The sequence below is a fragment of the Psammomys obesus genome, unplaced genomic scaffold (assembly GCF_907164565.1).
Source record: "Psammomys obesus unplaced genomic scaffold, mPsaObe1.curated_primary_1811, whole genome shotgun sequence".
Taxonomy (NCBI): domain Eukaryota; kingdom Metazoa; phylum Chordata; class Mammalia; order Rodentia; family Muridae; genus Psammomys; species Psammomys obesus.
In genome coordinates, this window is record NW_026590809.1 from 4,597,587 (window position 1) to 4,614,775 (window position 17,189).

At 42.0% G+C, this 17,189-nt stretch overlaps 1 long non-coding RNA gene across 1 annotated transcript in view; it reads right to left on the minus strand.

Annotated features, from left to right (window-relative positions):
• LOC129678321 (uncharacterized) overlaps window positions 1-17,189 on the minus strand; it is a 31,225-nt gene that overhangs the window by 928 nt on the left and 13,108 nt on the right. The window contains exons 2-3 of the long non-coding RNA XR_008720347.1: window positions 1,425-1,552; window positions 642-735 (exon numbers count right to left, since the gene is read on the minus strand). This is a non-coding gene — a long non-coding RNA (uncharacterized LOC129678321). The remainder of the gene's footprint in view (window positions 1-641; window positions 736-1,424; window positions 1,553-17,189) is intronic.

The window sequence follows — 17,189 nt, forward strand, 5'->3', positions numbered from 1 at the left end:
GTTGGTTGGTTGGTTGGTTGGTTGGTTGGTTGGTTGGTTGGTTGGTTGGTTGGTTGGTTGGATGGTTGGTTGGTTGGTTGGTTGGATGGTTGGTTGGTTGGTTTGCTCTATAAGTGTATCCCTAGTGACATACTTGGTCCATCAAGGCTGTAAACAACTACTCCTCCCCAAACAACACTACCAACTGGGGACAAGGTGTTTAAATGCCAGATTCTGTAGAAAACATTTCTCATTCAAACCTATTACATAAAGAAGTCAGAGTTGGAGCCTAGTCGGCTAGGAATATTCTACAAATAAACCCATCAGGACTGAGTCCTTAAGAGTTACATCTAGGAACTCAAAGGACCATCATTTAAATTTCCTTTACAGATATCTGAGCAAACTTAAAACTTAAGTAAAATATTAATATAACTGCTTGTGTTATCACAAAATTTTGTCTTATTACCCAGAGGATGAGCCCTGGGCACATAATAGATACATAATAATCATCAAATAGACAAGTAGATGGATGGGTAGGTGGATGTACAGATGAATAGATGGATGGTCAAATGGATAAAAATACAGTAATTGCTCTGTAAATTGAGCACAGGTTTCCTCATGAATTTATTAAGATATTCAAGTGTTAGATAATGAGGACTTACCCCTCCAAAATTTGGAGAACTTTTTACATGGAATTTGTTCAAAGTTGTCTCCATCTGCCTGGGTATCTCCAGAATCCTTTTTGCTCCTATTCCCCTGCGTAACAAAAGATTGAATCTATCTGATCATATAAAATACACACTGTTACCTGATGTTTTTATATTCATCATACTTCCAATTCAAGAACGCTCATGACTTGGTTGTGTTTTCTCGTAAGTAGTCTCCAACTGTGTTGGAATACATTGGAAGACTGTATTGTTTTAGAACTTCCAGAAAATGAAAATGAAAACAAATGACATAGGGAATAGAGACTCCATTGTGTTTCATCATCAAATTCAACAGACAGGAGAGCGCACGGCCACTAAGTTTCCTTGGACTGCACTAACCAGTTCGAAACTCTCAGATTTTCTGTGTATCTGGTCAGAAAGTCTCCACACTTAACTCCTATAGTTGAACCAACCCGTGGGCTACACTGAGATCCTGCTGGCTTATGTCCAGTTTTCTCCTTGCATTTGCTCAGAGTTAGATGGATTCACTGTGACAGAATTTAAGGTTTTATATCACCTCCTTTACAGAACACTTAACATTAAACCTTTGCCATACAGAATCACTCTGTGTTTTAGAAATTTGTCTCTTGACATTTTCAAACATGAAGGAAGTTATTTTAAACCATTGCATCCTTTACTCCGAATTGATGATTAAAAAAAAAAAAAAGTCAGGAACTAAAAGAAACTAAAAACTCTAAGTAAATGTCTTATTTTCAAAAAGTGAATATTCTTGCTCACATGTGTCTCTGACTCTCACTGGAATACTATTGACTCCTTTCTCTGCTGTGCGGATCGGATGGTGAAGAGGAACGCTGAGGTCGTGCTGGTGCAGGCAGAAGACTGAATAGCTCTTAGTGTGCTGTCCTCTTTGGTGATTGGGTTGTTTTTGGAAGCCAAAAGGAAAAAGAAAAAGAGGCAGTTAAAGGTTATGCCTTATGTATTAGATATTTTTTCTGTGTTTCTACACACACACACACACACCAGAAAAATGAAATAACTTGACAAGTCATAGGCATTAGTTCCATCCAGGAACACAGAGTAAGTTACTCAGAAGTGAACAAGTTGGTGAGCCATGTCCCAGTTCTCACCATAACATTCTCTCCTTATTCCACCAAAAAGGAGAAAATCCCAACGTTCTCCCAGCTAACCAGGACAGTTGTGCAAAAAGGAAAGTTCCCTCTAAAAGCAGCAGTCCCCAACAACACTAGCCTTGCCTCTAAGCCAGAAGTGAAGTCCTTAGAAGATGGGGCATTATTTCCTCGGGATCTCTCTCTTACCTGTGTGTGGGTGTTGGCACTCTTGGAAGTACCTTTTCCATGTTCACTTCCCATTCCCTAGCACAGAGCCTGCTTTGAGCCTGAGGTTCCTGCTTCACGTCGGGAAGGGGCTCTTGCCTCGGTGGTGAAGGCTTCTGGACTGCTGTGGTGACTCGGCCGCCAGCATGAGTTGGTTTTGGCCAGGCAGATGTATGGAAAATTGTTATCATATTCTTTGGCTCTTATACTTTGCAAGTCAGACAAACCAGCAATAGAAAACTAAGACTCTTTCAGGCCAAAGAAGACACTGAATTTCATTAAGCGTTTGGGAGACACTATTGCTCTCTGGGACAAGTCATTCTGTTCTCTGAGTCTCCAGATCTCTAAGTCACACTGAAGAATTCTTCTTAGATTCAGATTTGATGATCACTGTTAAAACATGTATCTGGATTAAATATGAAACGACGTCTGAAGACCAACAGGCTGAGAGCCTCGTCTCCAGCTAGTGGCAATACTTGAAGGACATTGATTCAGACAGATAGTAACCCCATCAATGAGTCAATTCACTGATGAGTTGCTATTAAATGGCTGTCTGTTGATAGGACTGTTAGGTTTTTTTGTTTTTTGTTTTTGTTTTTTTTACAAATGCTAGATTGGCAAAAGAAAAAAAGTCTTTGGTTTGCTGTTTGCAATGATTTTTCTCTGAAAGATGATGAAAGAAAATTTCCTCTTGATATTTCTTTCGACACTCGTGTGTGTGTGTGTGTGTGTGTGTGTGTGTGTGTGTGTGTGTGTGTGTGAAGGGTACATTGGGCATGCTCCATGTTTCCTCAAAGTCCTTTGTGTTCTTCCATTACAAAAGAAGAAAATTACCAGAGTTACTCATGAAACACTGCTGCAGTTGATGCCCACAAATAGGTATTACATGACAAGATGAACAAACATGCAGCCCCAAGGAAATCACTGGATCTACTTATTGTTTGAAATACAGCTTGATGTCAAAAGAAAATGCAAAATAAGTTATGAGTTGAGTTATATGCAGCATATGAGACTTTGAGAGAAACAGACTTTAGGGACGTGAAATCCTCAACAAAAATGACAAGCTTCCCTCTTCCTTGCAGCATTTTCTTGAATGAGGAGCCTGTCTAGCAGCTGCTTTGGCTCAGTTCGAGATGCCTTCACGTGGGTGTTACGCATCTGGGGAGCCTTGTTGGAGGACTGTGGAGAGATTATAGGTCTTTAATGACGGCTTGCAAAGCTTCCAGGGTTCTTGGGAGACGACAGGAAATGCTAATTTAAAAATAGTTCTCCAAGCCATGGAAGAAGAGACAAGAAATACAAAAGCGTTTTTTAATCTGTGGGCTACTTCTGAGGAGATGGGGAAGGAGTGGATCTGGGGTCAGTACACAGGAAACTCTTTTAAGAGATGGCTGGATGCAGGGCCTCTCTCTCTTTCAGAAGTCTTCCCAAATAATTTCAGAGAGAAAAAGTCCTCTCTTAAATAAAAAGTCTGATTCAGAGGGAAGAGAACTGAGGAAGTCTCTGAAAAATCAGAACGCTCTCATCAAAATAATTTCCTTAGAATATTTTTAAAGCTCTGATTGCAACTAAGAAAACAGAGAATGACCTATAGATTCTGATAGTTTACATCTTAAATTAATATAGTTTTTTTGTCCATTAATTATTTTCTGGGTCCAATTTGTATTTTCTAGTCTTGCTTTTGGAGGGAGACAGGTTTTCATGTAGCACAGGCTGTGCTGAGACGTCCTGCTTAGCTGAGGATGGTGGTGAGTCTCTAAGGTCAGGCCTCCACCTTGCTGTGGGAATGCTGGCATTACAGGCTTGTGTCAGCTTCATGCAGTACCAGGGCTTCAAGCTGGGCCTTCTGCACCAACAGCTGGCGCTGTCTCTAAAACATCACACCCCCAGTCCCTGATTTTTAAATTCTAAAATCTTGCAAAAACCACTACCCAAGTCACACGTTAATGTACTGTCTCTGTAAGTTGCTCACAGCAATCCTCATTGCCACTGGTATATTTTTAGCTACCCTTGGGGCTTTTTTCCCCCTTGATAAAATAATAACATGCCTTTCATTTTTTGCAGGGTGGTTGGGAAAAATTTAAATGTTGGCTTCAGCTAAGATGGCTCTGTTAAAGAAGGGTCAATCCTCTGTCCATCAAGGTTGTTTGCAACCTTGCAAACAACAAGAAAGAGTTGGTGCAGACCCTGCTAGCAGTGACAAACATTGTCTTATTGATACAATGGACTGAAAGGCAACTTTCTTCCCTTTACAGCTTCCATGCGGTAGGGGTGGTTCAAGTCCTTTGCTCTGTTTCCACTGAGCACTGGAATTTGTGACATAGTCTGTGCTCTTTGAGTGAACGCTACTTTCAAAGACACTTTCTACACTGTAGAAATCTGGTTTTCTTTGATGAGCAGTCCATCTGGCTGTGGAGTAAATGAGACTTCTGGGAACAAGCATCTGCTTTGACCTGCTTGCCGCGGTGCTGAGTTTCTTTGACTGCCAGGTCTCAGCGTCCCTGGCCTCCTATTCTCAACTACCCCAAAGAGCCGCCTTCTGGGTGGGAGAGGCCTGGCTGCTGCTTCTCTTTGCTTTTGCTTGGTTTCTAAGTATCGCACACCCTATGCCTTGCCTCGATAAAAGCTTTATGTCCTTTATGCAGAAAGGTAATTTTGCTTAATGACCTACTATTTAAAATGAGGACCACAGGGAAATGATTAGGAATTTTGATGTACACATTTGTAGAATGGTATGCAACCATTGAGCATACAAAGTTTATAATAAAGAGGACAAATGCTACACATTAACCAGGGAGGAAACTAAATTGTATAAATAATATTGTAATGCTAAAAAGGGGAGACACTTGAATCTCACTAAGAAGGGTTGGATGAAGGAAGGGGTGTGTTGGGGGACAGGAGGGATGAAGTAGGGGTAGGACAGAGAGAACTGGAGTGAGTGGTGGTGGGGAGCAAGGGGGAGGAGCTGTGCTTGAGATGTAAAGGCTAATTAATAAAAATTTCTACTTCTCTTTAAAAACTTATTATTGAAAAGGGTGAAAGAAAAAAGAAAAACGATTAAGTTATGGTTGACAGAAAGTGGTAAAACCATCAGCAAAATCCATACCATGTTCTAAAATGTTCTGTAACAGGGATGATTTTGTTCTTGTTGTTTTGTTTTTTGGTTTTTGAGACAGGGTTTCACTGTGTAGCCTTGGCTGACCTGGACTTGCTTTGTAGACCAGGCTGGCCTCAAAGTCAAAAAGATCAGCCCTCCTCTGCCTCCCCGAGTGCTGGGATCACAGGTGTGTGCCTCTGCACCTGGCAACAGATGTGAGTTTTAAACTTCCAACATAAGTTAAAAATGTCAATACTTTTTCTTTTTAAATAAAACTGATCATGATCAGATCCTTTTTTGTTTTCTCACACCTTGAAGGATCCAGTCCCAATTCTGTAAATAAAGGAGAAGAGGTGTGTAGACAGAAGATGTGGTCTAGCTCCCCCGGTTTCACAGAAGAACATAGGGTAATTAAGACACGATTAACAGATAACTAATTGAGAGCACTGTTTACTTTAGGTAATGTCATATTCCAAATCTGTTTTTGACAACAGAAACCACAATTTTTCAATAAACCTTCTCTCAGTGTAAATATAGGACATGGTTGAAAATGCTCAACTGAGACACTCTATATGTCAGGCCTCTCTACACCCTAGGGCAAGATATGAGAGATAAACAACTTATGAGAAGAAGATGCACAAGCCTCCACTCCTAGATGAAGAGCCTCAGGCAATTAGTAGCTGCTCATCAGAGAAGACTCAGTCTTCCTCAGGGAGGAGGGAGCCCTGATAGGTGATCAATCCTAAGTAAATGGATTGATTTAGCTCTAAATATGTGCATATACAAGCAACCTTACACGGACTCAGGTGCTGGATTTGTAGTGTGTGTGTGTGTGTGTGTGTGTGTGTGTGTGTGTGTGTGTGTGTATACAGGTAACAATAATAAAGAGAAAGAGGTCGTGAGTTTGAGGGGGAGCATGGGAGAAAACAAGGAAAGAGTTGGCGCTGAGAGAGGGGTAAAGAAGATGTAAATACAGTACTCATGCATGAAATGCTCAAAAAATGAAAATGCAAAAACATTGAAATTATATTTATTTGTGTATCTTTACATGCTTGTGTGTCTATGTGTCTATGTATGTCTATGTGCATGTATGTGTCTATGTGTATGTGTGAGTGTAAAGTATTCAGCTAGAACCTCCATACCTTGCCTTGCCTTTGGCAGTATGTGTGTTTATGTGTATGTGTGTGTATGTAAGCCAAACTATGCACATGAAGATCAAAGAACAATTTGAAAGTTTCTCTCTCCTTCTACCATGTGGGATACAGGGGTTGAACTCAGGTCGTCAGGGTTGGTGACAAACACTGAGCGCTCCTGCTGGCCTGAGGCACTTCTGCCTATCAACAGATTCATTGTTGATGGTATTTAAGTGTTGATGATATACTGTTGAGGAACATTTAAAATAAAAGATCTAACAATCCTAGTTTTATAACCAATGATACAAATGTCCAGACTCTAACTGTAAAACAACTGATAAAAAACTGGGTAAAGTCTTCCAATTAATCAAAGAAATGCTTAACCTAAGAGTAAACCACAACCCTGGCAGTATGTACACCCCCCCCATTAATGCAAACTATTAATTAGAGTTTTCTAGCTGTGATTTATGCTTATTTGGCTGTTTGTCACATAGATTTTTAGAACTAAAAAGAATGCTATCTAGGTACCATAGAAAAAATGTCGTTTTGCCCAAAGGCTGAAATCCACTCCTAGACATATATCCAAAAAATGCTGATGTATACAACAAGAACATTTGCTCAACTATGTTTGTAGCAGCTTTATTTGTAATAGCCAGAACTTGGAAACAACCCAGATGTCTCTCAGTTGAGGAATGGATACAGAAATTGAGGTACATTTACACAATGGAATACTACTCAGCAATTAAAAACAAAGAAATCATGAAATTTGTAGGCAAATGGTAGGATCTAGAAAAGATCATCCTGAGTGGGGTATCCCAGAAGCAGAAAGACACACATGGTATATACTCACTTATAAGTGTATATTAGACATATAATATAGGATAAACATACTAAAATCTATACACCTAAAGAAGCTAAGCAAGAAGGAGGACCCTGGGTAAGATGATCAATCCTCATTCAGAAAGGCAAATAGGATGAACATCAGAAGAGGGAGAAATCAGGGAACAGGACAGAGGGACTCTGAAAGACTCTACTCAGCAGGTTATCAAAGCAGGTGCTGAGACTCATAGCCAAATTTTGGCAGAGTGCAGGAAATCTTATGAAAGAAGGGGGAGATAGAAAGACCTGGAGGGAACAGGAGCTCCACAAGGAGAGAAAGAAAAAGAAATCTGGGCACAGGTGTCTTTTCTGTGACTAATACTCCAACCAAAGACCATTCATGGATATAACCTAGAACTCCTGCTCAGATATAGCCTATGGCAGCTCAGTCTCTAAGTGGGTACCCTAGTAAGGGGAACAGGGACTGTCTCTGACATGAACTCAGTGGCTGGCTCTTTGATCATCTCCCCCTGAGGGGGGAGCAGCCTTACCAGGGCACAGAGGAAGACAATGCAGCCACTCCTGATGAGACCTGATAAGCTAAATCATACAAAAGGGGAAGAGGACCTCCCCTATCAGTGGACTTGGGGAGGGGAATGGGAGGAGATGAAGGAGGAAGGGTAGGATTGGGAAAGGACGAGGGAGGAAGGGTAGGATTGGGAAGGGACGAGGGAGGAGGCTACAGCTGGGATACAAAATAAATAAACTGTAATTAATAAAAAGATTTTAAAATATATAGAAAATAAAAAGAAAGAAAACACAGCAGGGAGTTCATTGCCAATAAGATTGTGGTGGCTCATCTCATTGAATTACTCTCAGCCCTTAGCACTCATCAATTTTGCAGTGGCTGAGCTGAGGCATCTATGATTTACTGCCCTTCCAAGATGACCTGGACCTGGCAAGCTTCAGGATACTGGTCGAGATCACCTGTGTTTTGTCACAGAAAGTAACTTGTAGATACACCCTGCTTCCTCAGATCTGGTCTTGAATGTGACCTGCCCCTAATTTCCAGGTTGCTGGTCGTCTTCGGCTTCTTTGTACAGAACTCTTCCTTGACCTTTAACAATTGCCATGTCTGGAGCCCTCTGGCTGTGTGAGCATGTTTAATAAGCTTCGATCTCCGTAAAGCAGAGGGACTTTTGTAGAGTTTAGGGAGCAACCATGCCAGCTGGACCTGAATGAAACACACAGCCTTTGGAGGCCCCCAAACTCCTCAGAAAACCCACCCATGAGTGACCTGCTGACAGTTTCCTGTGTGCAGACTGACAGTGATTTCCAACACTGTGAAACACTTCTCTGTGAAATTTTGCCAAGCCCTTTGTTCTGGGAAAGAATATGCTAACTTGTATTGTGCCTTTTGCTCCATCTCAATTGCCTAAGAAAGAGCCTAGAAAATACCAGGGCCTCAATAAGTAAGCATTCGTGCTTTTGATCCTGGGACTCTGAAGAATAACAGGAAGGGATGGAGAGGACTGAGATGGAGAAGGAGACACCACCAAACCAAAGGTGCAAGATTGAGCTCAAAATGTAAAGCTTTAATAATCCCATGATGGGGAACTATGATTAAAATGTGTGGTAGCTGTTACTATGCAGAAAACTATCCAAAACCCATCATTTCAAAGTGATAAGAGGCATTAGTTACCTCATTCACTTCCCACAGGTGAGGAACTTGGTAGCAACTCAATAGGGGGGTTTTAGGTTGTGACTTTCTATGAGGCTGTAGTTAGAACTTTGACGAGGTTGTTAATATCTGAAGGCTTCACTGTGGGTAGAGGTTGCTTCTAAGATGGCTCGCTGATACAGTCCTGGTATTGAAAGGGAACCTTAGCCATGTGGGCTTTTCCTCAAGAGGTGCCACACTCCTTACAACAGGGCTTTTCCATGACCTTTTTCCATGACTGAACAGTTCAAGAAAAAGAGCAAGACAGAAGCCATAATGCTCATGATACCTTACCTTGGGAGTCCACACCATCTTTTCCATGACGTCATCGGGAGGCAGCTGCACATGCATGTGAACACAGGTATGTTTGGACAGAGGGACCTTTATGTCCCTTTGCAGGGACTTTGCAGAGGTCCCTCGATTAGTTGTAGGCCTGGTATTTGAACCTAGCTTTCTCAAAACCCCATGTCTAAATCACTGTAATACTCAAAGACAAAGATATTTATCCACACAAGGAACTGTTTATAATAATATCAAGAATGCAAAATTTAAAAAACAAAAATCCTGGAGCCTACCAATAGACTTAATTTGGCACAAATTTCTGACTCCAACTTCCTTCATCTCCAGCCTAAATTGTCAGGTTTATAAACACACATGCACTTGTGCCAGAATTAATCAAGTATTACATGGCACAGTTACAGGGGGCCACAATCTGAGAAAGTTTAAGTTAGTAAAATAAACTGACTTCAAAGCAAGCCAGATGTTTTGCACGCTACCTTTTTAAAGGATAGGTGGAGATTAAAGCCATGATAATCAAACATTCCATCCTCTCTAAGAGATGGAGGCAGGATCTGCTTTCTTCTACGTATTTACAAGACATTAAAAACCAAAGGCTGGGTGAGTAAATGCTCCCATAAATTACAGAGGCTGCCTTCCTCTGTTCTGGGCAGTGCGATGCTATACAAATGAGGCTCAGTGTGAAAACTTGGGAACAAAGGAAAAGGACACAGGAGAATTTTCTCCACCTGTGTCCACATGGCAACACCACATGTGGCCTTGTTGTATTCATTTAGTAAGCCATCAACATCGGTGTTTGGCTAGGAACATGAGGGCGTGAGTCTTATTTATTCTGTAGTCTAGTCGATATAAAACATGCTGATGGTTAAACCATACGGAGAAAGTCTAGAGACAAAAGCCTCAATGTAGAGGGTAAGTCTGAAGAGCTCCTGTCCACCATGCCCAGTCCTAACTTTGTCATTCTCTGGCATCTGCAGAACCACTGGTGGAGGAAGCCATGTGAATTCTTTCTAAAGAGCATGTTAGGATCCCTTCTCCAAGTTCCAGCTCTCCGCTCCTGGACTCCTCAGGAACAATACCCCATTGTTCAATGGAAATAACAATCTTAGAGCTTCAAGCAACTGGTTCTTTTCAACTCCAGCCATTCCGAAAGCTTTTGCCCTTTGTTTCTTTCTCTCTAATGAAAGCAAATGAAAAGCAGGCACATCATGGGCTGAGATCCACACAGAAAATTAAAGCCATTCCCTACTCGATGCTTCCCAGCACTTTTCATATCTGCAGGCCAGGCTGCAAGCTTAACCATTTTCATTCACTTCAACTCTTGTTTCAAAGCACTGGGAATGGAATAAATTAGCCAGCCCATCTTGCCCTCTGTTTCATAAAAACCCCAGCATTGTTTCTTTAGAAAATGTTTCATGGAATACATAGCATTTCTTACAGAAAAAAAAAATGTTTGGCAAATGGGTAAAAGATCTACAACAGTGTTCAACAAGATTTCAAATAATGTAGAGATATTGAACAAAAGAAGGCAATGTGTCCAGCACAATAAAGCACCTTGAACTTTGCAGGCTCTTTGATGTAAAGGAGAAGGAGGAGGAGAAAGAGGAGGAAAATGAGGGAAAAGCTTATGGAAGTTTGTAACAGTCTCCTGAAATACATCTGGCAGTTTTAAAATGTGACGATATACATGAATCCCATCATCCTCTTTTCCCACTCCATTCCCTGGTCCTCCTCCATTTTATATAGTCAGATGCCAACTCTCAGAAGTATGCATTTCAAAAGCTATATCACTTGCATCTGTGGATAAAATATACAAAAGACCCTCCAAATCTGTTTTAGGAGACAAATGAAAGCTTTGTTTTGGTCTTCTTTTTAACATTATGCTCCAGACTGGAGGAATTGGACAGTAGAATAAAATAAAGATGAAATAATAAAAGAACAAGAAAGAAAAGCAGAGCCTCTCATGTGTCAAGCAAGTTTCAAAGTTAAAAACGAGCCTTGGCCCCTTGTAAAACCAGAACTATACAGCTCATTGCATGACACAGCAGAGTGGCTATTGTAACAGCAGGAAACTTAAGCCTTCTAAGGACAATTCTGTTCCTAACTGAGCACCCTCAAATCATCTAATGTAGGGTCTTTGAAATTAGGATTCATTTCTGCCTCGTGTTTGCAGGGCATTCCTCATGAGCACACCACTCAGAGCTGGTCCTCCAGTGGCTGTGCTTTGAAGCCTTCCCAGCTTCCCACGAGACTCTGAATAAGATTCTCATTTCTCCCTGATTTCTGCACAGCTCTCCACAGTCTGGATCTTTGTTCTTTCATCACAAGCCATTTCATAGTCCCTCTGACCTGTGTTCCAGTCAGACTACCCCCTCACAACTCCACTGTGATCGCTCTCTGTCTGTGTGTGTGTGTGTGTGTGTGTGTGTGTGTGTATCTGACTCTCTCCCCCTCTCTCTCTCATATCCCTGCCTCCATCCTGGCTTTTTTAGAATGAGTTTCTTGGTCTTGATCAGCTATACCTTCTCCCCTTCACACCCGTTATGGGGATTCTACATGGTACCCACATTCTTTTCTCTTGTAGCTTTATTCAAGTTAGACACATAGAGGTTTTGCTTTTCCATTTTTCCTACCTTCTTGTTTAATAGGCCCATCATTTCTGTGCAATCCCAGCCCTCAGGCAGCATCAGTGTTTGTTTGATTCACCGTTGTGGACACAGCTCCTAGTTGGTGCCTGGTATGTATTACATGTGCCATAAAAACACATACAAAGGATGGTCAGTGAGTCATACAGCATGATAAATGTTCCCATTAATCGAACTTAAAGCTCTAAGGAGCAGACACTAATAAGATTAAAAGTAATAACAATCTGGTGGAAATCTTGACGTGACTTTAAAATTGACTGCTTGAGTGCAGAGCAAGCTTTTCCTGGCAAGCCGAGGCTGTATTCACGAGTGCCGCACACTGCACCTGGCATAAGCTCTGGGTTGCTGTTCTTGGACTCTATCGATCATTAGCCCAGCAGTGATCGTGCTCGTGTGCCTGATCATTAGCTCATCAGTGACTGTGCTCGTGTGCCTGATCATTAGCTCATCAGTGCCTGTGCTCGTGTGCCTGATCATTAGCTCATCAGTGACCTTACTCATGTGCCTGAAATTGCTGTGGTTTTGGATTTTTGTGTCTGCTCTCGCTGGTTTTTGTTTTGTTTTGTTTTGTTTTCTGGTTTTATCATTGTTGAGCTGTCAAGTTACCACTCTTTGGAGGAAGATTTTTAAACCACTCAGTGCCTTCCTCTGCTTAGCTGCTTTAATGTGCTTATGGTCTGGGAAGTTAGGTAATAATCACGGAACAGTGTGTGTAAGGAGTAGACAGGCTCCTCAAACACCTGTCAGAAAATGCAGCGAGCAGAAGAGCTTCTGTGTCAGCCTCTGTCTTCATGGTAGTACTGTGCTCTAGCTACAAGAGCAGCGGTGGAGCCATCCCCTGAGCAGCTACCATGGCTGAGCCCCCAGACCCAGCTACCGTGGCTGAGCCTGCAAAACAGCTCAGCTCTTGCTCTATAAGGCACAAGACAGATGCAAGCTTGAACAGTAGTGCGAATGTATGTGGGAAAAAATACATTTGGATTATTTTGCAAAGAAAATAAAAACATTTTTTATAGAGTCTGGCATTGCGGGTTAATAATTTGGAAACTTAACCAAAACTAATGGCAAACATCCAAAGCAGGAAACTGGTAGGTTTAACTAAGGATAATCCATGTTTGATTCATTAACCTCCCATTAGACAATAACCAAATTAATGACTCCTCAATGAAAAATCCCTCTTGAGTTTAAAGGAGGTAAAATTGGAGAGCAGAGGAAAATGGAGACATTAAATCTATGACTTTTTGTTTTTATAAGGATGAGTCACTGTGGATCTTCTAAATGATTGATTGGAATGTGTGAGAAAAGAGAACGCATTAAGCTGTCCGAGCCCAGTGGCTCTCTGGGGACCTCATCTCCTCTGTTTGAGCTATTTGATTGCATAAGTGAATGCTACACACCACTAAAGTGAAATAGTCCCAACATTTGGTTCTTTTGTCTGCCTGAAGTGCACTAATGTCATTTTCTAAAGTGAAAATGCATCTATTACTACCACAGGCTATGTGTATTTTACTTTTCATGGGGGTGGGCAGGGTATTTATGTGGACATAAGTGGAAGTGCCCACGGAACCCAGATATGCCAGATTCCCTGGAACTGGAGTTACAGTTGTGGGTGCTGGAAAGAAAACTCAGGTATTCTACAAGAGAGGTGCATACTTTTAACCACTGAGCCACCTCTCTAGTTTCATATTACTGTATTTTTAAATATTTTGATTGCCTCTCATCCAATTTTATAAATGATAGGCAAAGCTGGTAATGAATACCTGTACACAGTAAGAAAGCTGAAATAGAAAGGGAAACTGACTCTGAAAACTAATAACAAGAGCAGATTATGACAAGTGACAACCGAGTTTTCTGGGAGCCAAAATAAACCAAGGCAAGTGAGGGATTACACATTTCTTCTCCAAAGAAAATATATTTCATATTTAGGAGCTGAACATCTTCTAAGAAGTATTTATTGCCTACATATTTTTACAGGTGACATGAGAGAAAATAGCAGACAATCAGAAACAACCCTCACACAGATGTCACTGTGTTTACCAATAGAGCATAACTGTAAATCACCTCATATTCATAAGCCCATTACGAGTTCATACAGTAAATCATTTCATTACTTGCAAGTCCACCTTGAGTGCATGTGTGCACACTGCTGAGTTTTACCCTAGAATAGATTCACATGTTTATGTCCATCCATAGGTACAGAAAAACGATTCTCTCGAGAGGTAAGGTGATGGAGCTGATTCTCTCAAGAGGGAAGGTGATGGAGCTGATTCTCTCGAGAGGTAAGGTGATGGAGGCAGACAGACAGCTGGCAAGGCAGCCACAGCACTTTTCCTCATCCCTGATGTTAACACGTTGCAGTGTGATTCGGTCATTTCCTCATGTGGTGATTGAGTGTATTTAGTCTTTTTTTTTTTTTTTTTTTTTTTTTAATCAGGATGACCTTGTGAGGAGCTTTAATTCACAGAGGTGAGATGGCCTAGGTGGCTTCAAGAAACCATGCCATTTCTCACACCAAGAAGCAAGCTGTGACCTGGGGGACGAGAAACTCACCCAAGAAACAGGCCCTGCTAACAGCTGGTGCTACGCGACAGGTAGTGGGATGGGGCCCTTTCAGGCTCTGCTAACCTAGGCATGGTACCAGCCCACCAAAGACCCACAGCTTCATGGGCAGACCTCAGGAAAGGCCCACATGGAACAACTAAAACTAATAAACACCAGAATCGTAAGCTAATTTATTAAGCTAATGTCAGTCATGTTGGGGTAGTTTCCATTTTGCAAGGCAACTAGTTAAGGGCATTTTATTATGGGGATGCTGACACTTAAGGTACCCGCATCTAATAGCAGGAAAAATGTCTAACTCAAGGAATTGTCTCATGGTTCCTTTGTTTTTATGAGATTTCTGTGTGTGCTTCTGCAACTATCTGTATTTCTCATGTCTTTTCCTGGGCTCTTTTTCTTCTGTTTGTTTCTTTTGTCCTATTCTGATTTGGGTATTTTTGCTTTATCTTATTGTGTTTTATTTTATTATTATTATTCCCTAGATGCTTGTTTGTTTTCTAAGGAGAGACAGAAAGGCTATGGATCTAGATGAGAAGGAGAGGAACTGGGAGGAGTAAGGACAGAGAATCCTGTAATCCAAATATATTGTATGAAAAAAAAAAACAATTTTCAATAAAAGCAAAAGCCGTAGCTATCTGTGCTACATTAGGTGGAGTTTCTACATACTTCCATTGTTTGCTTTTTATCTTCAGTGGAATAATAGGTTGAGGACACAGCTTGGAAGAACCAGTAGAATTTACTGACACCCTGATGTTCTGGGAAGAAGGTTCTGGAACAATGAGTTAGGAAAATAAAAGACAATATAAATCTGATATTTCAAAGGTGATGCACTTTCTCAGGCAGAAAAGAGCCAACACATATGCACAGAAGTAAGTCTGTAGATGTTAAAAGAGAACAAAAGGGAACTTAAACTCAGGAAATCAGGTTATCAGGTGAAAACGAAGATATGTGTAATGTATATTAATAATTCCGAGCCTCTTAAACCAGCTGTGATCATGACGACACAAAGGGCCAGCTGTCTTCTGACGCAATCCTTTAATCAAAGAGCAATGTCACTCTTCCTCGTATCTACCCCGGCAAAGAAATAGTCCAAACACAATGGTCAAAACAAAAATCGAAAACCCCCACGACTTCCCTGCATGTAAGCTAGTCTTGACACTGGGTCACATTCAGAGCAATGTCAACACCAAGGAAAAGTACAACTGAAACGGGGTTGCAATGTTTACAATAAGCCTTGCTGTGGGGTCACCAACCGGTGAGGATCTCATCCTTACTCCACCTCAAAACCCTTCCTCTCTCCAAAATCCACACTATCTCTCTCTAGAGATAGAGCTGGGTTAGTAAAGCGCTTGCCACACAGACGTAAGGGCCCGATTTGATGCCCAGAACCCATGTAATCCCAGTGTCGGGAAGACAGAGACAAGATCTCTGGGGCTCGCCGGCCTAAGGTATCAGGCAGAGAAGCCTTATCTCAAATGGCAAGGTAGATGGCTCCTAAGAAATAATTCCTGAGGCTGACCTCGGTGCACATGTGTGTACACTCACGAACATGCATGCACACGGGGTGGGGGTTGTCAATCAAGGCAAGAGCTTTTCTCGGCCTTCTCAGACTCCACGTCTTCGCAGAATTGTATCAGAATCTCCTCTCATGCTAGACTGTTTTCTTGTACCTCTCGATCACCTCCGTTCTGAGTCCTGTTTTTCCCAATCTTAACCAGTCAAGCTGAACTCTGGTCCTTTTTAGGAAACAGGTTCTGGTCAGACACTAATTGGCAGGGCCCTGTTCTCCCAAGCAGGTGTGCAAGGACAACCTGCTGTGACATTTTGACACTTTTTCTCTCCCGACCCACAAAGGATGGCCTTTAGAACAGTGTTTCTCGAGTTTCACGGTGCATCAGAGATCCTGAAAGCTCTTGTTAAACTGAAGATTCTTCAGCTCACCCTCCCCCAAAAGACTTCGATTCCTTAGGTGTGAGTGGAACCCAAGAATTTACATGCCAACAAACTAAGGGTGAATGACTATGCCAACAGAACCCATGCATGCCATCTCCTCTTGAGAGTCCTCCGAGGACTCCGAGTCACAGAGAGGCTTGTTATCTAGTAATACATATCTAAGCATTTTTTCACCACATATAGGCATATTACATACACTTTTTAGGATAGGTACAGATGACAGACAGATGAGAGATAGATGAGAGAGGATGGTGATGATGAAGATAGATAGACAGACAGACAGACAGATGAGAGACAGATGACAGATGATGAAGAAGAAAATAGATAGATAGCATTAGATGACAGAGAGCTAGACAGACAGACAATGTTAGGACCTCTAGAGGAGAGGGGAGAAGAGGATGGAGAGAGATAAGGGGAGAGGAGAGGGGAAAGAGGGGCCCGTAGGAAAGGATGCAGACTGCATGCTGCTGCCTTCTACAGCCATGACAACTGGAGCTGACTGCCACGGTGCCATCTGCCAACCACCCCTCCTCAGGCCAGTGCAGTGGCGTGCTTAATTGTCCCTTCACCCTACCACCTAGCTGGATGACAACTGCAAGGCTCCTGGAGGTCACCACAAACACCACTTGCTCCTGCCTGAAGGGCCTGCAGTGCAACGGCACCCGGGAAGCGTCTGTGGAGTGGTTCGGCTCAGACACCCCTGCAGAGGAGGCTTCTCTTCAGGCTGGCTCTCCTCAGCACTCTTTCCCTGTTGTGGAGGTTTTCCTGTAAAGTACCAGTTGCGCCCCACCCCCACCTCTCTCCAGGCCTAGTATTCCCATGAGGCATGGCTTCCTTGGTAGCTTTGAGAAAATGTATTCATAATTTCATGCTTTAATTAAACTCCCCAGCTATTATTTCTCCTTGAGCATGTAGTGTATAACAATTCTGTGTCTCTGTTATAAGCCATTTGGGCCGCTGTAACAAATCATCATATTCAAAGTGG